Source organism: Podarcis melisellensis, assembly GCF_964234715.1.
Source record: "Podarcis melisellensis genome assembly, chromosome: 6".
Taxonomy (NCBI): domain Eukaryota; kingdom Metazoa; phylum Chordata; class Lepidosauria; order Squamata; family Lacertidae; genus Podarcis; species Podarcis melisellensis.
Window position 1 is genome coordinate 32604342 of NC_138538.1, and position 24830 is coordinate 32629171.

Consider the following 24830-nt stretch of genomic DNA (forward strand, 5'->3'; position numbering starts at 1 on the left):
GAACAATTCATGGGTCGGTAGAGGACTTGCAGACTCTGCCCGAGGTTGCCAAGGGGTGTAGGATTCAAAATTGTGGAAGTGCCATTAATTGTGACACTTGCAAGCAAGCAAAGGTGAGAGGGTGCAGTTACCCAAAGGTGGAACGGGTTACCACCAAACCTTTTGAGCTGGTTCACATAGATCTGTCCAATTCTGTCAGGGAACAGAGTCTAGGGGGGGCCAGGTATCTGCTGACTTTTCTGGATGATTTTTCGCAGAATTCCTGGACTCATGGTCTCAGATCCAAGGAGGATGCAGCACAGCTGATCAAGAGCTGGATTGAGGGAGTAGAACTAAGGTTCTCCACCAGAGTGCAAGCGATCATCAGTGACAGAAATGCTAAGTACACTGGTTCTGCTTTGCAGAAGTTCTTTCACGAGAAAGGGATACGTCACACAGTTACTTCACCCAATCAGAGGGGGGTGGCAGAGCTGAGGAGTGGAGCTCTGGTTCAGGCAGCACAGGTGATGCTTACAGAGTCTGAGTTACCTCCACAGTTTTGGCTGGAGGCGGCTAGAGCTGCATGCTTCACCTGGAATAGGACCTACAATTCGCTGGTAGGTGACACTCCGTTTTCTCTGTTGAATGGCCGCAAACCCCAGGTTCACTTTCTGCGCAGGTTTGGGTCTCCTGCGGTTATCCCTGTGCCTGAGGCTTTGCGAGGGCCAGATGGAGCCAAGTTCCAGAAAATGATCTTCTGTGGGTATCAGCCAGAAGCCCGTGCATGGCGGTTTGCTTACCCTTCAGGTGATCAGAGTAAGGTGCTGATCAGTAAACACGCTGAGTTCTGTGAGGAGGATATAAAGTCAAAGACTCCTGTCAGGCGTGATGTTCTTTCAGAATGTCTCTCTGATCCAGAAGATAGTTCTGATGAGGCGGAAGAAGGGGCTGAGGCTGCTGATGACGACCAGGTCACTGACCAGGGTCAAGAGCAGGATGTGGCATCTCCACAAGTTGTTAAGAGAGTGCCCAAAAGTGAGCCTAGTTCTCCTGTGAGCGTAATGGAGAGGATTCGAAGACGCGTTAGGTCAGAAGGAGAATCCCATGATGCAGAGGACACACCTGCTGATCAAAGTGAGTCAGAGGGAACACCTGAGTTTGTGCCTAGAAGGTCCAGTCGCACAACTAAAGGTATCCCACCAGAGAGGTACCAGGCCACAGGTGCGTGGGTAAGTTTCGCACAGTGCGATTCTGAGAGTTGTGAGGTGATTCCACAAATGCCAAACAGGTTTGCCAAGGGAGGGCACAAAGCATTGGGGAAGGAATTGATCTCACAGAGTTTTGCTGAGGATGTTCCACAGGTGCAGTCGGAATCCAACGCAAGGGGGGGTGTGAGTGTTCAGAACTTAAATGGTTAAGGGTTCTGAGTGTGCGTCACATTCCGACGTCAGCTGTTAGAAGCTGGGAGGAGACAGAAGCTTTTAGAAGCTAAGGAGGAGGAGTTTTTTCCTGTACTTTCACTTCTCTCTGTGTATCTGTGAGAGAGAGACATGGCTGCTAGCAGCCCAGGAGAATCTGAGAAATGCTGAGCTGTAAATATTCTGCTGCAATAAAGGACTGATAGATAAATAAGCACACTAACGCTTCGTGTGTTTGGATGGCTTTGAAGCAACAGTTGTTCCGCTGTGTTTTTACTCTGCAAACTTGCGGCTGCCGGAGGAGGACCTGAGCAGAGGTCGCGACGGAAGAGTGCCGGACAGCCATAGAAGGAGTTGCGCTTAATTGGGGCCGTAAATCAATTAAGCCTAACTATTCTCAGATCTTGTGGTCTGGTGCGTTCTATAGGGCGAAAAATACGGTACCTGTCTTTCTCTTACTGACCACTGAAAGTTGGTGGTGTGTGGTGCAGGGCAACTTCAGGTTGGGAGGCAGAGTCTTAAACATCTGGAAGCTATCAGGTTAGTGAAGTGATGGGGTGAGGTCCCTATCCCTGGGGTCAAAGCAACTGACCCAAGAACAAGGCTGGATGTCCTTTCACTGGAGCTTGTTTGCTTATCTGCAGTTAAGATTGCTTTCTCAGATAGGTGCTCTAATTCAAGAAGAACGGCTTGCACTGAAATTCTCTGGCACAAGGGGTGGTATTCAGCTAAGATTTACTCTATTGATGTTAGCCTCACTTAGTCATTAATTTCAGTGGGTTTTCTGTGAGTAAAACACAGTTGACTGCCACCCTTTGTGAAGTTTTGTTCCCCGTGTATTTCCTTCTATATTCTCTTCTCTTCTCTTCTCTTCTATTCTAAATATTTATTGCATTCACATCCCATTTTTTTTCAACAAGGTGGTGTGCATTGCTCCCTTTCCTAACTGAATCCCCATCACAATTCGGTGAAGCAGGTTAGGCTAAGAGGCAGTGATTGGCCCAAGGTCGCCCAGTTGGCTTCATCCTAGTCCTACACTCAAGCCACTACACTACACTTGCTCTGCTCTATTTGACTTATTAGATTCCTTTAATATTCAGAGGTTAATCATTCAACACTCCTGATTTCAGTTCTGTCTTTGCTTCTTTTAGTTTCTCATCCAGCTAGCACTGCCCTTTCTGGGCCTCTGGGCACATTGACAAACTGGAGAAATTGAACAGGGGTACCACACACACAACACAACCAAGCATACACTGCCACTGATTCCATCAGCTACACTAAGATGCTCCTTTGAAGTAATATTTCAGCAAGCAGAAGGTGCCAGGGGACCAGTGGGCACCATGTTGGCGACTACTCTTTTTCTTGCTTGGTCCAATCTTCTTACATATCCTGTCTACTAGAGATTTTGGACGTGAACGTGTTGGTTTTGGGTTCTTTGGTGCAGCATCTAGAATATTTTAAGCACTTTAAAAATAAATAATAGGTTGCACAATAAGCAGAATGAGGAGTGCTAATGCCCTGAAGCTGAATCAGACCTTGTCACTGGGAAAGACATCTGTGGCTCCTCATTTACCACTGTAATGCTGCACAGCCACCTTCTGTGGGGACATTCCCAGAAAAGTCTTTAAGTAGCCAACAGAAGTAGGAAGAAAATGTGCCAGTTCAGTAATAGCAGCAATCCCAGTGGACCAGTTTGTTCACTTAGTGTCAGGACTATCTGCCTTCAGTGACCAGCACCCAGGGAAGAGATGGCGAAGAATAAGTGGCAGAGAACAAGGGAAAGAAAGAGGGGGGAAAACAGAGTGGAAGAAGAATGATGGGATTCTTCTCTTCTCTTTTTATTTTCACAGTTTGCTCTTTTCATTCCAACATTTGCTCCTGATAATTCCAGTTTAAGGAGAATGGTCAAGAGCGACAAATCTTGAGTGGCTAATGTAACAAAATAAATACTTTTTCTGACATGATACGAAAATTCTCAGCGGATGGGTAAACATCCAAAGACAAGTTACAAGCTCACAATTTGGGCACACAAAGTAAGTCATTAATGACTGACTGTATCATCAAACAAACACACAGCAGCTATGCAAGCATCAGAGGCACTGGATGCTTCAAGCAGCCTGCGTTGCATCTTAAACCACAGCATTTCATTTACGCTTGAGCAAATAGCCCCATTCCTCTTTGGCCCCAACTTAGCTCGGCGTTGGATGCTTTGGCATTAAGCTTCTTGGCAAGCATGGTTTACCCCTCACAGAGCTATAAATCCCAGCATCCTTAAAAACGACAGTTCCCAGGATTCTTTAGGGGAAGCCAATGTATGGTGTGGATTTCACCTTGGTTTCAGGTCCTAAAAGTCAATCTGTCTACATTTTAAAGGTTCGAGCAATGAAACATAATGCATTACAGTGTTTCTGTGCCTCTGTTCCTGCCTAGAATATCAAATCCAAATACAGTGGTACCTCAGATTAAGTACTTAATTCGTTCTGGAGGTCCGTTCTTAACCTGAAACTGTTCTTAACCTGAAGCACCACTTTAGCTAATGGGGCCTCCTGCTGCTGCCGCGCTGCCAGAGCATGATTTCTGTTCTCATCCTGAAGCAAAGTTCTTAACCTGAAGCACTATTTCTGGGTTAGCGGCGTCTGTAACCGGAAGCATATGTAACCCGAGGTACCACTGTACCAAATAACAAATCCCTTATCCATGTTGTCTGTCATGCTTTTAAACATCTACATTAAATGGCTGAAGTCATCTAGGATTTTGGGGAAAGGGTGTCATCGACATGCTGACGACACACAGTCCTAGCTCTCTTTTACATCTGTTTCAAGGAGATGGTGGAAGTGCTAGATCAGTGCTTGGGATAAAAAATGGACTGGATAAAGGGCCAATAAACTGAGGCTTGGGCCTGACAAGATGGAAGTACTATTGGTGGGTGATTTGTGTTCAGTCTCCCTGTTAAGTTGTGGGTGAACATATCAGACAATACAGCGATTCTTCAAACAGCTTTTGCTTATTCACAGGCCAGAACAGAACTGAACTGAAGGGTTCAGCCAGCCTGCTTATATAGAGCTCCACTAGAAAGCAACAGTAACCATTTTCTATAACTATCCAATCACTGAATGTCACTTTCGATTCCTTATTTGCATATGTGGACCTGAACTATCTACAGTATCCCCCTGCTGGCCCAGGGTGAGAACTTCAGTACATAACACTCCCCTAACAGCATTGCACTCACCCTAAGGGATCCTAATGGACTGAGGCTGGTGCACCAACTGAGATTCCTCCTGGACAGAGATAAGTTGGTCAATAGTTATCCATGCACTGGAAACCTCAAATACTGCAATGCGCTGTATGAGAATACTGTGTGGTTGTATGAGAGGCAGCCTTTGAAGGCTGCAGTGACTATACTAAAACAGCTGCTAGGGTAATAACTGGAGATGCTTTGGGGGGACATGTTTCACCAGACCATTCGGAGTCCCGTTCAAAATGCTGGTGATGATCTTTACCATACATGGCTTGGGTCCTGGGGACCTGAAGAAGGTATGCATTTCTGCTTTCAATTCCCACTGGCTGTCTTTGGGCTAGCTGCCAGTTTTCAGTCTGGCAGCATGGGCTCCCTCCTCCTGCATGAATTTGGCTACCCAACCACACACATCATCTCTTCATTCTACCATCTTTGGAGGATGCTTAGTGGGACACAAGTGATAAGACCGGCTCTGTTATTAGGCAGAGTGAGGCAACCACCTCAGGAGGAAGGCTTGGGTGGGGAAGTGATGGTAACCCCCAGGTGTTCCTTCTGAACCCCCAGGCATTCTTCTCTGTTGGAGGGCAGGGCTGTGACTGCAACATGGCCTGCTCTGTATCCTTAAACCTAGCCTGCTGCCCCCAAATGGGGTGCTGGGGTATCCACATGTGTAAGTAAATAAATGGTGAGATGAAAATGGTCACTTGAATGGCTTCCTAGTCTGTACATCACTTTCAAGTCATTCTCTTTTATTGATGTGCCAAAAAACAACAACACCCCAGTAAAAAAATCATTTTGCCATTATTTCAGGACATCCTTTTTGCACCAGAGAAAGGCAGCTATGGGTCTGACTGTGCTGGCAGTGTGCTTATTATGTGTGTGAGAAAAAACCTTTTGTTACCATTGTCAAAAGACTTTTCAAAGTCTGTACGCTTTCTGTTTACCTGTCTCGGTATTTTTGGCTGACTTTTGAAGCTGCTGTATACTAAGTGAGGTGTATGATTCTAGCCCTCTGCTGTCTTACTGTGACTGATCAGTTGTTCTCCCCGGTCTTGGGTGGAAGCCTTTTACAACCTGGCTGCTGTCCTTTAACTCAGAGATAAGGAACCCGTGGCTCCCCAATTCAAATATTGCTGAAGTAAAACTCCCATTATCACTGATTATTAGCCATGCTGGCTGGGGCTGATGGCAGTCAGAGTCAGACAATGTCTGGAGGGCCATAGGTTCCACATCCATGCTTTTATGGGAGATACCAGGATACGTTTGTCAAGAAAACAGAAGTACTGTGCATCTGTGTGTCAGGCAGGCTGGAGAGGGCATAAGGCAGCACAGTGCGGACCATAGCCAATAGGAGGCACTGCTGGTCCACTGTGGTGCAGTAGTTAGAGTATTATACGTGGATGTGGGAGACCAAGTTTCAAATCCCCGCTGAGCCATGAAGCTTAGTGGGTGATGTTGGACCAGTTACTTCTTCTCAGCCTAATCTACCTCACAGGGTTGTTGTGGGGTTTAAATTAGGAGGGTGGGAACCATGTACACAGCACTGAGCTTCTTGGAAAAAGGTGGGACATAAATATAATACAGTAGATAGATAGATGATGATAGATAGATAGATAGATAGATAGATAGATGATAGATAGAGATAGATAGATAGATATAGATAGAGAGATAGAGAGAGAGATAGATATAGATAGAGAGATAGAGAGAGAGATAGATGATAGATAGATAGATAGATAGATAGATAGATAGATAGATAGATGATAGATAGATGATAGATAGATACCATAATTCACCACATAATGTTTGCAGATTTTATGCCATTTTCACAAAAGGAGGGTGTGTGCATTATGCAGTGAATTACAGGGGTGGAGGCAGAGGAAAGGGTCTTGGACCAGCAGCGGAGGTGGTCGCTTGCCCACTGCTTCCCCTTCTTGGCTGGGATGTCCTGGGGCGCAAGTCCAAGGCCACGGCAGCAGCAACAGCAGCAAGGTGGCTACCTTGCCTCCTCCAGCCTCCTCCAGCTACGATGCCTCCGCTCAGGGCTGGCAAGCCAATGAAGGCCCAGACTCCAGCTCTCACTGCTTCAGGAGCCACCAGGAGCCCCCCCCCATGCCAAGTCCCAGCTCACCTGACTCTAAGAGAGGCAGCTGCACTGGATCCCCATGCAGCACCAGGAAGCACCCAAGGCAGCCTGGGAGCTCATGGCTGAGACAGAGAGGTGCAAGGAGTCTTGGATGTTTATCTTTTTAAAAAGGTGGCTGGGGGAGGAAAGGAAGGGGCCCAAGGCCTGGCGGAGTCTCAAAAGTTGCCACACGACGATTATGCAATGGAAGCTAATCATCCAATTTTTTGAGTGATAAAAGAGAGTCCAACTATTAAGCAATGGCGACCATTATGCAGTGAATTGTGGTAGATGGAAACATGCATGCACTGGAGAGCAAATGTTTGCAGAACATAGCCTGCTGTAGTCATATATGTGTGACTCTTTGCATTGTGGGACCAGTTCCCTAGAATTCTCTCCCTTTAAAGCTGAAGCAAGCCCAAACACTGTAGGGTTTGTGATGTACATTTGAAAATCTTTTTCTTATGGAAATACCCTATTTTATTTCCACAGTTTTTAATTATTGGTTTTTATTTTTTTTAAGCTGTTTTGTGATCTGTATTCTGTATTACATCCTGCATCTGTTATTCACTTTTATGCTGGTTTATTCTTTAGCTGGACCACATTCCATGCTTTTATATCTTATTGCCAGATGGAGTTGTTGTTTTTTTTAAATTAGGGATTGCAAGCTGCTTTGTGGAGGAAGTTCCTCAAAAAGAAGAGCATACTTTTTTTTCAGTAAAAATATAACATCAATGTAGGCTCCCCTGTATGATTTTCGACCCTGATGGTGCATTGCAGCAGGTTCCCTGCTGGAGACATTTTTTCTCCAGCATGTGGGAAATGGTATAGTAAGCAACTGGGATCCACTTGAGAAGGTGGGGCTAACAAGTGCATCTCCACTCTCCCTCTCATTGGCCCTTCCTCATGGGCCCTGGCAGTAACTACACTAGCTATTTCTCCAATTGCCATCTGAGATAGTTATTTTAGTTGGCTTCACTTCTCCCTTCCTTTGCTTGATATCCAAAAGTGCTGAATGACTGGTTTATACAAATAAAAATAAGATTCTGACAAAAGCCATGTGACTCCACTCGACAGACAAAAAGGCAGAGAAGCTGAGAGTTCTTCTCTCTGAGCTGGAGGTAACTTCAGCTCACATAAAACCCCTGCCAGCAAGAGGTTCCATAGCCGGATGTGACTTAATGATACCTCAATTGCATTTTCATCCCTGGATCCCAGGGAGCTTTAGCTCTGATTCTGCCAAGCCCATTAACCATCAGCCTAACTGCAAGGTGTGGGCTGCCGGCGATGCCGATCTGGGCTTATGGTGGAACTGGGAGGCCATTCAATGAAGATGAAGAGGCAGAGGCACAAACTCCTTACCTCAATTGCTTCCCTAAACCTCCAGCAGCCGCCATGGTGATCCATCTTCTCCCTGTGATTAGCACATAAATTACCTCCAGTGGTCTGAAACACTTCAATTATTCAGAGTAGTTTTAGCATCCTCTGTAAAGAGTGAGCGAAGAAGAAATAAAGAGAGGCAAGTCAAAAAGACCAAGAGAACCCAGGAGGAACCCACTTATCAAAGGACATGATGACCTCTCGGGCTGCACAGCCTCTGATTCTTCTCATGCTGAGCCCTCTTTGAATTTGTCTTCTGAGGTCATTTCTGCATAGGGAATTGTCTGGATCTAAGACATGTACCTTCCCTGTGCACCATTTGTGGCAAGTTGTGCGGCAGGTATGCACACAATCTGCAAGATTCCCAAACCTGACAAACAAGGAGAATCTCATGTTGGTTTGCCCAAGGTACATGGCTGCAGGAACACTGTACGTGTGGGAAAGCCCACGCCACATCATAATTCTGCCACTTCCTGGTAAGCAGTTCCTGTGTTCTTCCTTGCATATGGGGATGGCCGGTGTGCACAGAGCAGCACATGAATGTGAAAGAGAGATAACGAAGAAGTCTTTGCTCAGTCTTGCAAAGAAGTTGAAGGTTGGAGCCCTGAGGTAACTAGGCACAACCTTCTGGGAAGCTGCACCTCCTTCAATAGTCCTCAAGAGCAAAAGTCCTGTCAATCTAAAGAATCATGGGACAAATTATGGTGTGCACCACCCCAGATGCTGTTGGACAACAACTTCCATCACCCCTGACCATTGGCCATCCTGGCTGGGTTTGATGGTAGTTGCATCCTAACAGCAGATGGGCGGTCACTGGTTATCTCCCCCTGCTTTGCAGCCTGGCTCTCCACACATTTTCTCAAAAGAACCAGTGTGGTGCAATGGTTATGGGAAACCAGACCAGGATTCAAATCCCTGCTCAGTCATGAAGCTCACTTGAGTCTCTTGGCCTAACCTACCTCAAAGGGTTGTTGTGGGGATTCAGCGAAGAGGGGTGGGATCATGTATGCCACCTTGAGATGCTTGTTGAAAAGGATAGAATAGAAATGCAATAAAGAAATAGAGAAGTCCCACTGACTTCAGTCTGGTCTATCACCACATAAATGTGCATAGCATTTAATTTAATTGCGCTCATTAAGCAGTTAAAAGTTTGCTGCCCCGTTTAGTAAAGGCTCAGCAATGTATAGCATGTTTGTTCCTGCCGGACGGAGGATAAGCTGGGGCAGTTTCTGTGTTTTAGCAATGCTTTTTTATATCTCCAGAGGACTGCCTGAGCAGCTGCTGTCATGCTTGTGCTACTTCTTAAGATATTCAGGTGATGGATTGGAAGGAACTGAGGTGGATGGGGGGTTTATGCATTGAAATTAATAATAAATAAAGTAGCGCACTGACTAGCAGACCAAGGAAATTGTCAGAGCGCGCACACACACCACGGATATGCTGAGCGTGCTGTTCTTTGGCGGACTGGGTACATTGGAGGCTGCCATGCTGATCAAGCATATTTCTGAAACCAAGGCAGCTGTTGACCAGCCCGAGGTCCCATTGCAGCTCATGGTGGGAAGTGCTGGCAGCACTGGACACAAAAACTGGGGCATGGGTGGGCATTGACAGGGCAAGCACATTTTGAAGGGATGGGGAAATCAGCTTTGTCCCACCTGAACATTCCCATTGGTTTAGATTTAGCTGACTTTCATTCAAGGCAATGTGCTTAAGATTGCAGCCATTTTTTAAAGCTCCAGTTTAAAGCTCTAGGGCACCCAGGTTTGAATTCCTGCTAAGGAACTAAGCTTACTGGGTGACCATGGGAAAGGCAGTATTTTTCAGACTAAACTAGTGAGGATACAATAAGAGAACTGTGTATAAGCCACCACGAGCTCCTTGGAGAAAAGTCAGGGAACAAATATGTAGAAAAATGGTCTCCACATTATTCAATTTTTGTGTCACTTCCAATTCAGTTAGCTCATTAACAAAGATATTCTCTGGATGCTTCCAGGGTTCCTGTATTAACTTGGGTCCAGCTATTCAAAAGCTCCTGAGCAGCACATCTCTCCCCCCCTTCCTTACTGCATTACCTCATTTCTTTCTATATCTGACCCAGATTGCTTCCTGCAGTTGAAGAATCAGGTTGCCTTTGATTGACCTGGAAACAATCATGAGTTAGCAGCTTTGCTTCTTCCTTCAGCCCCCCTAAAAACACCCTGAATCTTAATCTGTTGTGCATTTTCATCCAAATCTTTTCAGCCTTCCTTTCACACACACTACAATAGCTCTGCGCAGTTCTGCTAAATTCAGTGTGCCAATTTGCACACCCTGGAGATTTGACCTCATACTTTCCAGCCAAGGCAGAGCCCATTGGGACTTATATTGATGGAGTGTGCAGCAGGTGTAGTTATTTTGTGTAGCTGTCACAGATATCTAGCTGGACATCAAACTAGTGGAGTCCAATTACTGAAGCTTTGCGGCGGGTCTGTTAGAGTCTCCATGCCAAAGCAGTGTTCTAAACACACATACTTGATGGCATCAATATATGTGGGGCTTATTTAAAAGTCCAAATGTTAAGATTTGTATATGTGCTGTAAGCCATCCAGAGTGGCTGGGAAAACTCAGCCAGATGAGTGGGATAATTAATAATAATTTTATTATTTATATAAGGTTTGACACATATAAGCAGATTCATCAGAGAACTAGTTTCCCTCTAAATTAATTGCCTTGTTGTATATTGGCATCTTAGTACAGTATTTTCTAGTTACCAGAGGGTTTGTCATCTAGATGGTATTTAAAATATGGGTCTTATGGCCTAGGGAACATCAGCATGTTTGGGATTGTTTGAAGTATCTGCATCCAAAGCAAGAACAGGGAACCTCCAGATGTGGCCCTACGGTTGTTGTTGGACTCTATCTCCCATCAGCCCCAGCTGGTGAGGGACCAATGGTCAGGGGTGATGGGAGTTATAATCCAACATCTGCAGGGCCACAAGTTCCCCATCCCTGATCTAAAATAACAACAAGAACAACAACTTATGTGTCAGCTGAAAGACTAAGAGATTGGTTTTAGCTTAAGCTTTCATGAACTGCAATCCAGTTCCTCAGATGCATTAATGCACCTGATTTGGTTTGCTTGCAAACCAAAGAATTCATCCTGATCCCATACATGGCAGGAAACTGGTGCCAGTGCCAAAACCATATTGACCAACACTACAATATACCGTAGGTACTGTTCTCCACACACACTGGCACCTTCATAGTCGCCTTTGACTGGACTTAACCGTCCAGGGGTCCTTTACCTTTACCTTTTCCCACATACCTCTGCTTTGGCATTAAAGGAAGAGGTATGACCATGAGGTTGGACCACCCAATCTCATCTTGGTATGCCTGCTATGCCATTGTGATACTAACTGCAATACTAACAGTCATTTCCCTTAAATTCCACACAATAAAAAAGCTGCAGAAATTGTGGTTGTTTCATCAAGTTGGGAGCAAAACCATCAGCGTGTAGCTCAGATGAAGCCATGGGGCAGCAATCAGAAAAGCTCTGAACAACCAAGTACAAATCAGCCACTGATGGGTGTGGGCATGAAGTTAAAGCAGAAGAATGCAAGGATTATTCTTGAGGGGGGAGGAGAGAGGTTGAATTAAGAAAGAGTATCTTGGTGCAACAGGTGATCACCTCAACCCTCATATAGTGTGTATGTGTATGTGTATGTGCGCACACACACACACACAAAGGGGCCTGCCCCCCCATTTGCTCTGCTCCACTGGCCCAACACCAGGCACATTCTTCATCATTGCTCTGCAGGAAGCCTGCAGAGAAAGGATCGATTTCTGTTGTTGTTGTTTAGTCGTTTAGTCGTGTCCGACTCTTCATGACCCCATGGACCAGAGCACGCTAGGCACTCCTGTCTTCCACTGCCTCCCGCAGTTTGGTCAAGCTCATGCTGGTAGCTTCGAGAACACTATCCAACCATCTCATCCTCTGTCATCCCCTTCTCCTTGTGCCCTCCATCTTTCCCAACATCAGGATCTTTTCCAGGGAGTCTTCTCTTCTCATGAGGTGGCCAAAGTATTGGGGCCTCAGCTTCACGACATGTCCTTCCAGTGAGCACTCAGGGCTGATTTTCTTAAGAATGGAGAGGTTTGATCTTCTTGCAGTCCACAGGACTCAAGAGTCTCCTCCAGCACCATAATTCAAAAGCATTTCTGTAGATTATAGCAACTCAGCTTCCTCAAACTGCAAGTTTCTCTGCTGCAGTAGGCATAACTGGAAGAGGCCAACAACATCCTGCTCTCCGACCCACATATTAATTAGGCAAGCCAGGTCAGCCTCCTCATCCAACCAAACACTAAGAAACTGACCTGGCATGCAGCAGCTGAGGGCTAGCAGGCAGGGGAACTCCCTTGTTTTGAGGAAGGGCCAATACAGTGCACAGTAGAGTCCCCCACATCTGGCTTACGCCTCTCTTGCATTCCTTCACCTAACCAGAATCACAGAAATAGGCATTCCCCACACACCTTCCAACTAAGACCTTTTCTGAATGCAACAGCGACACCATTTTAGAACATACACGACCCTGTAAAACCAAGGTTATTACTTCTATGGAAAGCATGCCTTCAAATGAGTGATTAGGTTGGTTTTGTTTCCACAAATAACTTTTTTTGTCATTGCACATATCTGCTTTTGTCTGCTTGCTTGGGAGCTGAAGCTGACTTTATTTTTATTTATATATTATGCTTACTTACAGGCCATTCAAACTGTGCTCCAGGCACTGAGACCAGCCTGCTGGTGAGTACCCACTCTTCTTACTCTAGAATCTCATTCTGAGTGTCCGTGGTTCCATGGCTGCACTATCACAATAAATAGGAGGATGTGTCTGTGAGGAGGGCACACTGACATGTCTGTGCTGTTTTATTGAACCTGTGGAGGAACCATATGAAAGAGGCATTTTCCTCTGCCCCCAGCAGAAGTATCTCATTATGAAAGTGCATACTCATTAAAATATCATCCATAATTGAAAGCATATTTTTCCTTAAACCTGCAGGCAGCACCCTTACCATATTCCCAAACTTCTTGGATTTAATTAAAAAGAAATCTTACCTCCTTTAAAACTTGTTTGAGCTAGGTTATGTTGAGATCAGTTTCTCATCTCATCAGTTTCTCATGGAGTTTTTAGGTACCATACATAAAAGTTTTATCAGGCTGGCTCTTCAGGAGAGTTTGTTGGAGAGCAGCAGGAAATGAGTGGACCTCAGGACTAGGAGTGGGGAAGAATGAGGGAAACTGTAGAAGAACATCAGTATATCCCACTTGGTGAAAAAGTGATGTTTGTATTTTGAAGGCCTATTTAAACAATGCAGTTTTCAGAAGACCCCTAAAAGGAGGCAAGGGTGGTTAAAGCACATTTAACACACAATTCAGTGCACTCGGCTTCCCCCCAAGAATCATGGGAATTGTAATTCATGATCACAGAGCTACAAACCCCACTAGCTTGTTCTGAGAGACCACCAACACTGTAGCTTACAAATGCCCAGGCATGAACAGATTATATTAATATACTAATATATTTCTTTGCCAGGTTGTTACGTAGACTGGTATAATATGTGATTTAGCTTCCACCATTTCCCTATGCAAGCAATTACACTGGATCAAGAATAGGGAAACTGTGACCCTCCAGATGTTAAAACAAAAAAAAAAAAATTTCCTTCCAGTAGCATAGCACCTTAAAGACCAACTAAGTTAGTTCTTGGTATGAGCTTTCGTGTGCATGCACACTTCTTCAGATACACTCATGTGTATCTGAAGAAGTGTGCATGCACACGAAAGCTCATACCAATAACTAACTTAGTTGGTCTTTAAGGTGCTACTGGAAGGAAATTTTTTTTTTTTGTTTTGACTATGGCAGACCAACACGGCTACCTATCTGTAACTGGAACCTCCAGATGTTGTTGAGCTGCAAATCCCAACACCCTGTCCATTGCCCAACCACATCTGGAGGGCCAAAAGTTCACCATTTCTGCCCTAAACAATGCTTTTTTTACTACACACACACACACACACACACACACACACACACACACACAAATCTAGTCATCTGCCTTTCCTCTTCATTTGTATTGTTATCCTGTTGAATATTTGCAGACGGCTGTTTGTTATTCAAGGGACGCGGGTGGCGCTGTGGTCTAAACCACAGAGTCTAGGGCTTGCTGATCAGAAGGTCGGTGGTTCGAATCCCCACAACAGGGTGAGCTCCCATTGCTTGGTCCCTGCTCCTGCCAACCTAGCAGTTCGAAAGCATGTCAAGTGCAAGTAGATAAACAGGTACCATTTACTAACATTGTACCAGATAACATATCACGGCTTTCCTTGTAACTTAATTATCTGAAGCAAAGGTAGATCTAGACCCCAAAACTCCTCTCTGAAGCGTTTCCTTCATCCTAGACAACAGCTCAGCTCAGCTCTTTAACTCTTGCTTTGTTATGGTAATGTTGCAAAACTGGGATATGAAGCCAGGCTGCCTATCATTGTTGGAGCAGGAAGAGCAGCCTTGGCCAATGCTTTTGGAGAAATAAGGGAGGCTCAAGCTCCAATCACACTTATATGGGAGCAAGCCCATTTGAGTGCACTGGGGTTTGCTTCTATGTAATGATTTATAGGCTCCAACAGCACATGAAAGCTTTTTTTGCTGGGAGGAGCAGCTGCTGGATTCTATAAAAGAGGCAATAGCTGTGAAACCTACTGATTTATAGACATGAAGAAGAAAGGAAAGCAAACCCTTTCTGAGAGTGGGGTTGGAAAATATTTTTATGCCATATGTGGCTGCAGATGGGGGACTAATAATAATAATAATAATAATAATAATAATAATAATAATTTATTTCTACCCCGCCCATCTGGCTGGGTTTTCCCAGCCACTCTGGGCAGCTTCCAACAAAAGATCAAAAACACATTAAAACATCAGTCATTAAAAACTCCCCTAAACAGGGCTTGTTTTGTTTAGGCTTTAGCCAGTTTTGTTTAGGCTTTAAAGGTGATCCCAAGTACTTCCTTGAACAAGGTTCAGAGACAAATAAGAAGCCAAGGCAGTATTCCCAAGTATTCCGTTTGGTGGTCTGGGGAGATCCTATGCATCAGTTGTAGCTTCCAAGATTGTCCTTGGGGGTACATAAACTAATTCAAATGTCAGATTAAAGTTACGTGTCACTGGGAATATCTGAATCAGGGTAGCATGTGATTTAGAAGTTGAAGCTGTGGTTGGAATCAAAAGGAACACATATGGTAAGGGATGTGAATGGGTTAGGGATGCAGTGCATTATATTTGCCATTGACACAACTGCTCAGTCACAGAAGGGGAAGCTGAGTCCCTCCATTTCCTGATTGCCTGTCCTCTTTCCTTTGATCTTGAGGCTGTCTATGTACAACAGAAACTCTTTCTGCAACAACCCATATAACTTCAAATCACCAGATTGGGATCCAGGAGCTAGGTTTGGGCTATAGGCCATAATCACCCCAAGGAGACAGGGCACTAAGAGTAAAGTGGGGGAGGGAATGCGGTTATCATACACCACCCGGCAGAGCCACAGGCAAGACAACTGATGGAAGTACCAAGAATTACATAGGAATATAAGATGATCCTGCCGGATCAGACCAGTGGTGTATCTGGTCCAGAATCCTGTTCTCACAGTGACTAACCAGATGACTGTGGGAAGCCTGGAATCTGGTGCCACTATGCAGGGTGACGGAGTGGAATATGATTCCGCCTAGAGTTAGCAAACGCTTTGCTTTTAGCTCCGAAGACTTCCACATCACCAGCATCTTAGGATCTAACTCCAGTATACTAATAGTCTGGATAGCTCAGCTGGTTAGAGCATGGTGCTGTTAATAATAGCAGCATACTCTGTCAGACATGCAAAGCAGCCTCTAGGGTTTGTAGAGCTGACTATACCAGTTGGTGCTAGATCTTGCCATACTAAAACAATCACCACCATTAACCTCCCCACCCACCTGGCCAATAAGCAGCTTTGTTTGTTTTCTCTTTGTTTTCATTTGCATCTTACCATCATACAGTCTGGTGTGCCATTTGGCTTCCTGAAAATCCCAGCTTTTGGGTAGGCAGTGATGTGATAAAATATGGTAGGCAGATGATCTTTTCCTACAGAGACGAACCATAAATGATGACAAAGAAGACAGAACACATTCCCAGAGTGAGCATTTAGTTATATTTATTGGCTCATCCATTTAAGACCAAGCAAAAGCAGGGAGGCTTGAATTCTGTCTCAGAAAAAGGCACTCAGTCATCTGCAACAGTCTTACTCTAATTTCCCATGTAAATGCCATCACAGTAGCACACGGAGCAGGGCAAGGCATCATTAATTTCAGCAACTCTCTTGCTTGAAGAGTCAAGGCAATACTGAACATGAGAAAACAAAGCTCTGAATTAAGGTCTTCCATATTAACAGGCTCCCAAACACCAAGATTGAAAACCCCAATAAAAGACATTTTATTTATAAATATTATTATTTATTTAAAGCAATTTTTTTACCCTGCTCTTCATGTAAAAAAGGCTATTGGAGCAGCTAACAAAAATCTAATCTAAAGAAACACAACACTCAAGGAAAGGGAATTGGGAGAGAGGAGGAAAAATATTGCTATGGATTTGGTGGGTACCCTGACTCCCCCATGTTGCGGGTGCCCTGACCCTCCTCTAGATTCCTGGGTGCTAGCGTTTGATCAGTGCTTTGAGAATGTAGATGAGCTGACAGCTGTTTGATAGTGTAAAAATGCAGGCTAAGCTTTTTCTGCATCAGGGTATCACCAGGAAATATGCCATCAAGGGGAACAAAGGCTGATGATGGCCAGTCATCCACTCATTGGGGAACTCATGACGATGACAGGGCTAAGCCTGTGTGAGACAGGGAGGGGTGGGGCTCCTCCTCCAGCTGTGTGTGTTAGTAGGCAGGGAAAGAAAAGGTTGAGGGTTTCAGCTTAGCTGACATAGACTGAAGGGAAATTGTGGCATTTTGCAAAAAGTTTGAAAAGTGGGGGAGAATTGGGGGCAACAGAACTCTTGGCCGCCTGGCTAGAGCAGGGTATAACAAAGGGACAGGCAACATGACTGGTTCCTCTGTTTGTAGACCTAAGCCTGCTGCTCATAAGAAAGGAACAAAGATAATAATGAGTTGTGAATGCTCTGAAATGTCTCACTCTCACCATATAGACACATGTGTAAATAAACCACATAGCATAAAGACACTACAGTCTCCGCTGTGCCTAATTTCCAAAGGAAACCCCAGTTAAGTGCCAAGACCCCTGGAATCTCGCACCAATCCTGGAGATTGGGGTGACCCCTAACAGTATTATAATGGTTGGCTTTGTTACCCAGATGGCTAGAATTATACATACTATGTACTGCAACTGTTCTTATTTGCTGGCTTGCTCTTCTTTTCTTTCTTCCATTTTGCTGTGCCTCTTCTCCTGCTGCTTTGTTTTCACAAGTTCAAGTTTAATCTGATTCTTTTCACTTCCCTCAGGGCAAGATGGTTCCTCAGAAGCCCCTTGGGTGGTGGTCAGGGGAAGGAGGTGCTGCCACTGGGAGCTGGTGATCATACAATTCAACTAGTGCTTCAGTTTGCATGTGGGCAAAACCAGTAGTTCTGGATAGGGTTATGAGGAACAAATTTCAATTCGGTTCACCTACCACATTTGCACTTCCCAAAACAAAATGAAATGCAGCCATCAATCAAAAGTCACACTACTGAGAATTTTCACAAAATGAAATGCAGCCATCAATCAGAATTCATGCTACTCCAAATTTTGCAATGCAGCTCTCTTACCAAAGAGAATATTCATAAGTGTGGGGTGAGTATTGTGTGGCAGCTGTAATGGTGCTAGTTCTGCTGGTTGAAGTGGTCTGGTGGGCCAATAAACTGCTACCAAACCGTTAAGGGCTTCATACACCAATAGTAACACCTTGAACTTGATCCTGGCATGGGATCCATGGTGCCAAGCAGGAATGGCAGGATCTGTCAGAGGAGGAGCCCGAGGAAAGGGGTGGAGTTAGCTCAGTCAGGGACATGCATGAGGACCCCACCCATGGATATCAGATGTCTCAGAAATGGAGGGGGAGGTAATTGAGTCAGTCCCCACCTTGCCTCCTGAGAGTGAAGTTCCCATGGTAGCCAAGGAACTGGTTGATCAATTGGAGGAGCCAAACAGGTCAGAGGGAGAGTTGGATGCCCTAAAGACGCATCACTATCAGTGCAGGTGTGAACAGGCTCAGCACCCCTCCCCCCTAAGAGCGCATGATTGTAAGTTCAGTCTTGCTTGCTTGTAAATGATGGGCCCCACCTTGCTTCTTTAAAAGTAGTGCAGTGTGTGTGTGTGTGTGTGTGTGTGTGTGTGTGTGAGGACATTTTTACCTAAATCATAATAATAATAATAATAATAATAATAATAATAATAATAATAATAATAATTTTATACCCCACTCATTTGGCTGGGTTTCCCTAGCCACTCTGGGTGGCTTCCAACAAAATATTAAAAGACAATAGTTCATCAAACATTAAAAGCTTCCCTGAACAGGGCTGCCTTCAGATGTCTTCTAAAAGTCTGGTAGTTGTTTTTCTCTTTGAAATCTGGTGGGAGGGCGTTCCACAGGGTGGGTGCCACTACCGAGAAGGCCCTCTGCCTGGTTCCCTGTAACTTGGCTTCTCGCATCAAGGGAACCGCCAGAGGTCCCTTGGCGCTGGACCTCAGTGTCCGGGCAGAACAATGGGGGTGGAGACGCTCCTTCAGGTATACTGGACCGAGGCCATTTAGGGCTTTAAAGGTCAGCACTAACACTTTGAATTGTGCCTGGAAACATACTGGGAGCCAATGTAGGTCTTTCAAGACTGGTATTCTAGATCTCATTGATGTGTCCAATGAACCTTGTAACCTGTATCCTGAGCTGAGGCAGAGATCATTTGCTGATTTCTTTAATAAAATTAAAATTCTGTACTAACTGCAGTTTCCAGGTCAAGTGCAAGGGAAACCCCACTTAAGGTATGTTGCAGTAATCCAGTTTTGAAGTCAGCAATGCCTGAACTACCAAGCTCCCTTATTCCAGGAACATTCAAAGCTGTTGTAACAGGCACAGCTCCTAGCCACTGAAGCTACCTGGTCTTCTAGTACCAAAGCTGGACATAGAAGCACTCCCAGACTGTGTACCTGCTCCTGAGTGCTGTCCCCATCTAGGACCCATTGCATTTCAGCATGGGATGAGCATGGTTCCTCTGTATATTTTTAACTCCTCAACTAAAATATTGAGACCCCGTGGGCTGGTGGGGAAAGCTGCTTGAAAAATAGGATCAAGTCTATCCTTTGGCTCTTTTGATCATATAAAGGAAAGTATGAAATAGATTTTTAAATGGATTCATGCCTCCAGCATTATACATAAGGACTAACAGGATTTGTTATGCGGAATGCAACACAAAGGACTGAGTCTTTCCTTTTCACCTTTGATTCCCATGCTTTGTGTATAACATTCATTGTTGCAGCCAGACGGCATGAGCTACCTATGGGGACCATGTGGCGAGGCTCCTGCGATATTGGCCTTCTCTAGATAGCTGTCACCGAGGGCATAGTACTGGGGACGTAGTTCCTAAGATGTAAAGGTAGAAATAGGGACAAAGGGGAGAAAGGAATCAGAGAAAAGAAGTGAAAAGGAGCCAATCATCAGGGCTGCAGTAACACCATTGATGGGAAAGCTACCCTCAACCTCTCCTTGCATCCTGGGAACCCAAGGGTCTGGCTTTAGGTGGTGCAAGCATGGTCTCTTTCCTACTATATTTATATAAAAGTATATTTATATACCACGGATTGCACAAATGGAAGAAAATGCCACCAAATAACAGATACGAAAACTGTAAACATGAACACAAAGGAGCAGTCAAACCTTTAAAGCCACGCAGAGGAGGATGTTTGCACTGCCTGCCTAAACACCACCAGGGATGAGGCTTTAATGATTCTTTGCCTTCATTGATCCAATTGCAGAGACATTGCCTTGCTTCATTCGTGGACTTATTATGGATGAAGAGGAACAGACTCCAATCACTCAGGAGAGGCATTGTGCCCCTGCAGATGGATCACCTGTTTATTTAGCATTCTTCCTGATTTGCTTGTCCAAAGCTTACGTGGTGGTCCGACTGTCTCCAGTCTTCATTCAACATTCCTTCTGATCTGTTTACGAGGCAGTTGCAGGAGCATTCATCCTGCACCCGTCCTTTGCATGTATTCCAGCTAGTCGTTCTTTTCCATTCATTTCCCCATCACTTTTCAAACCACAAAAAGTCTCTCTCTGTGATTTTTAAAGTGGATTTGTTGTGCTAGAGCAACAGAGACCTTTAATCGGCTTTAAATGCACCAGCCTAGATTCCTGGTATACGAAAGGCAGGCTAGAGGCACCTGTTAGGTGGGGGAAAGGCATCTGTGGCCATCGGGCACACTATGTGGTCCCTGCTTGAGAATCAGTGGCCTGGGGAAAGAATGAGGAGCCTCGTGGCATTTGATCTCATTTCCCATCATGTACAACTCAGATAATGGGTGCTTAGTTGGGTGTGTGTTTGGATTGGAGGAGGGGAAACATTCCGGGGGAAGCTTTTCTTTGCACAAGATAAAATAAATCCCAGATAACTTTGGGGGTGAGCATGGTTTTTATCACACAAAACCAGGCAGCAGCGGACCGTCCCAGGGTAGCCTTGTGATTTCCATGAACGTGGCTTGTATGAAAATTGAGTCGACGAGCAGCATAGCTCGGAAAACCCCAGTGCCTGTGACAGATGGCAGCAATTCCGAGGATTCATAAATGGCGATAATTAGGGCTATTAATACTGCTCTATCTCGGGGGGTGGGCAGCAAAGCATTCCCCACAAATGTCTGCAAAGCAATATGACCTTTGAGGACAAAGTATGTCAGGAAGGGCACATGCTTATTCATGCTGGTGCAAATCTTGTCATAAATTCATCTCAAATGGCTGGCCTTGAAGCAGTACCAACAAAATATCTTTTACATTACATTCCAGTGGATTGTACCGAACCCCAAAGCCCTAAAGTTACTTATTTATAAGGTTTGTATTTCCACATGCAATCTACCTAAAACACAGTAAAACAAAATACACTTTATAATGCAACCCATCTTCCTTCCACTTAGGTTCCCCTTCAGCCACTGAGCAGCCTTGAATCATCTTGGCTTTCTTAGCTTAGTTTGTCTCAGGGCTCACCCTAGCATGGCCAAGTGAAAAAAAAAAGAACAGGGCTCCTGTACCTTTAAATCATGGTTGTGTGCTTGTTTTCAGCCAGAGGGCCACATTCCCTTTTGGATAACATTCTGGGGGCCACCTGCCACTGGTGGATGGGGCCTGGGCAAAGCAACAAATGTGAATTTTTCCTGTAGGCTGATTTCTACACACTCACAGACCCCTCCCTTTTATCATCCACTCTCAGACCCTCCAAGTGTCCCTATTTCCCAGGGATGTCCTGGAATGTCCCGCTTTTCCTTAGGACATCCCTATTTTCATTGGGAAAATTATGGCGGGTATGGAGTTATTCAACTCCTGAGCTGTCTAAAGGCAATCCCGTATAGGGAAGGTTTTTTTTTTTTAATGTTTAATGTTTTTATACATGTTGGAAGTTGCCCAGAGTGGCTGGGACAACCCAGTAAGATGTGTGGGGTATAAATAATATAATTATTATGGAATAGGACATCCCTATTTTCATCGGAGAAAGATTGGAGGGTACGCAAAAAGAACTCAAGGAGGGTTGGTGATGGATGCTTGGTGATGGATGTGACCTGCCTGCTGGACCCGAGGCTCCTCATCCCTAAGCTACACCTTCCAAAATTCACTCTTCTACACAGCTTTTAAAAGTGCAGAGGGCCAGCCGTCTTCTCCACCCAGCCACCCTAGCTCACCATGCTCAGGAGGGATGTCATTGCCTTGTGTGGTGTAGTGGTTAAGAGTGGTAGTCTCGTAATCTGAGGAACCGGGTTCGCGTCTCCGCTCCTCCACATGCAGCTGCTGGGTGACCTTGGGCTAGTCACACTTCTCTGAATTCTCTCAGCCTCACTCACCTCACCGAGTGTTTGTTGTGGGGGAGGAAGGGAAAGGAGAATTTTAGCCGCTTTGAGACTCCTTCGGGTAGTGATAAAGCGGGATATCAAATCCAAACTCTTCTTCTTCTTCTTCTTGTGGAGATTCTTGGTTGACAACAGGATATTGGGCCACATTTACAGTATTTATTTAGCATGTTTAGCAGCAAATGGTCCCAGGGCACAAATGAATATAACATGAAAAGCATACTTAAGAATATTTTGAAGACTAAACTACATAGAACATTGTGTCATACATAAAACATCAGTTTTTTAAAACTACACGGCTGCAGGGAACCAATAAAGCAAATTCTGTCAATCAGCATTAAACTTCACCCCTCCTGGAAGCCTGGGAACATGACTAATGCCATAAACAAGGAGCCACCACAGAGAAGGCCCTGCAACACACTCGTGTCCTGTGGATCGTGGATCCCATTTGGCGAAGGGACCACAAGTAGGGCCTCCTCTGCTGATCTTAATGCATGGGCCGATGTCCCCTTGTGCTAATAACAGGGCTCTGCTAAATTAATGAACATTCCTCTCTTTATTTTACTGCAAAACCAAAGTCCTTTTAGACTGGAAGAAAATTAATTTAAACAGGAATAGGGAAAGTATGCATGTACAATTGAAGCCAATGCCAGTCATGCTCAGAGGAGACCCATTGAAATCAACATTGTTCAGTAACAAATGTATTTCAATGGATCTGCTTTGAATATTACTTAGCTGGGTATCACCCAATGAGTTTATTCTTAGAGCAGAATCATAGAATCTTAGAGCTGGAAGGGACCTAGTCCAATCCTCTGCAATGCAGGAATCTCAGCTAAGGCATCCATGACAGATGGCCATCCATCCTCTGCTTAAAAACCTCCAAGGAAGGAGAGTCCACCACCTCTCGTGGGAGTCTGTTCTAGAATGCCAGGGCCAGCATCAGAACATAGCATCCTTAGGCACCTGCAGATGTTCCAGCACCCCAGCAGGCCCCACCCATGAAGTCTGTCCAATATATCTCTAGGCCAGCGCTAGCCACCATTTTAATTTCCTACTAAATCCCTGCCTCTGGTAGTAGGTGAGCCCACCGGAGGCCCTCAAAGACTGCTCAAACAGGAGTTGACACTGGTTTAATAAAAACACTTTAAATTCATCCTTCTAGTTAACACGACACAACATTGCCTTGTAGACAAGCTTTAAAAGAAAGCCCAAAAGTCATTTAGTAATCAGTGATGGGGGGAAATGGATGGGAATTGTTTTGCTTTAACAGAAAGAGACTTAAAAATGGGGGAAAGCACCACCCCTAACTGCTGCTTCTCAAGTGCTGTCCCTGAGAGGCTGTTAGGGCAGCAGCGCAGCCCCTCCATAATCAGAGCAAGAAATGAAGTGTCTTCACAAGCAATTTAATCCATCTGCTCAGTGGGGAAAATAAAAGGCGGTTCCAGTGTTTTCTAATTAAGAAGTTAACCACCTCCACAGCTGAATAGGCCCAGGCTGGCGCTACCCTGCAGGTCCTCATCCTGCAAGCAATCAGCTGTGTGATGAGTCTGGAAAATCCTGTCACATAGCTTGCTGGATGCCTTGCACTCCCCTTGATGTTTCGCTACCCTTCCTCTTTGTACTGTGTTGACATTCATCATTCGCCTTCCTTGGAAAAATCAATTACCATGCAGGAGCAGGTGGCTTCCAATGTATGCTGTGATGTGTATCACATAGCAGAGCTCAGATGGGGTTAGGAGTTGGGAATTAGTGTGCTGTTGTGGCTGAGGGTGTGATCTGTACTCCAGGAAGACCTTGGTCCAAATTGCATCTTGGCCATTCAACCCATTTTCAGCAACTTGCTCATGAAATATGGGGATGATGTTAGCCTACCCTATAGGACTGTTGTAACGGATATTGAAATACTGTAGTGTAAAGGATGCTAAACCACCATCACTTATCAGGGATCCTGTAATTGCACCCTGCACTGTAGATTCTGCACAGTGCAGGCGTTTGGACTTATTGATCTCCAAGGTCCCTTCCTATTCTCTTATTCTACAGGTAAGCCCCCATGTTTGAATCAGTGAGAGTTTATGTCTCCCACAGCACCAAGAAAGTATGGGAATATAAAAAGGAAAGGAGAAATGTCATGCCATGTGTGCAGTAAATCTGTATGTTTTTAAAGGTGCCATGGGATACCCCTTGTTTTATGTCTTAGCCACTCTCGGTGCAGCCCAGACGTAGACCACCCCCTGTCAATGTTCAATACAGTGGGGTGCATCTTAGACAGACAATCCCAAAGGGCAGAGCCAATTGTAAGTGCTCAAAGAATGGGACACAAAGTTGCTGCTGTGTTTGTACCTGCAATACTGCACTGCCTAATTCGTAGCAGTTATTCCTAGTGTGCTGGGAAAGCAAATATGGTGAGTTGTATTTAAATTCTAGTAATTATGTATATATCTGCATATATACATATAAATCAGCACATGCAAATTGCATGCTGTCTTTTGTCCTCTTTTTCTGGTGATGCAAATCCTCCTTTTTGGCAGCGCATGGGCTTCTTACTTGTGATCAGTATAGACCTCTATCAGACTCAATGAACATATGAAGC

The 24830-nt window shown here is 44.9% G+C and overlaps 1 protein-coding gene across 3 annotated transcripts in view; it reads left to right on the plus strand.

Moving 5' to 3' along the window:
• SYT2 (synaptotagmin 2) overlaps positions 1-24830 on the plus strand; it is a 143393-nt gene that overhangs the window by 51665 nt on the left and 66898 nt on the right. For 2 of the 3 annotated variants that reach the window (XM_081914438.1, XM_081914441.1), the window contains exon 2: positions 12876-12916. The exons of the other annotated variant lie outside the window; for it this stretch is intronic. The gene's annotated coding sequence lies outside the window, so the exon portion shown is untranslated. The remainder of the gene's footprint in view (positions 1-12875; positions 12917-24830) is intronic. 3 annotated transcript variants of the gene reach the window in all.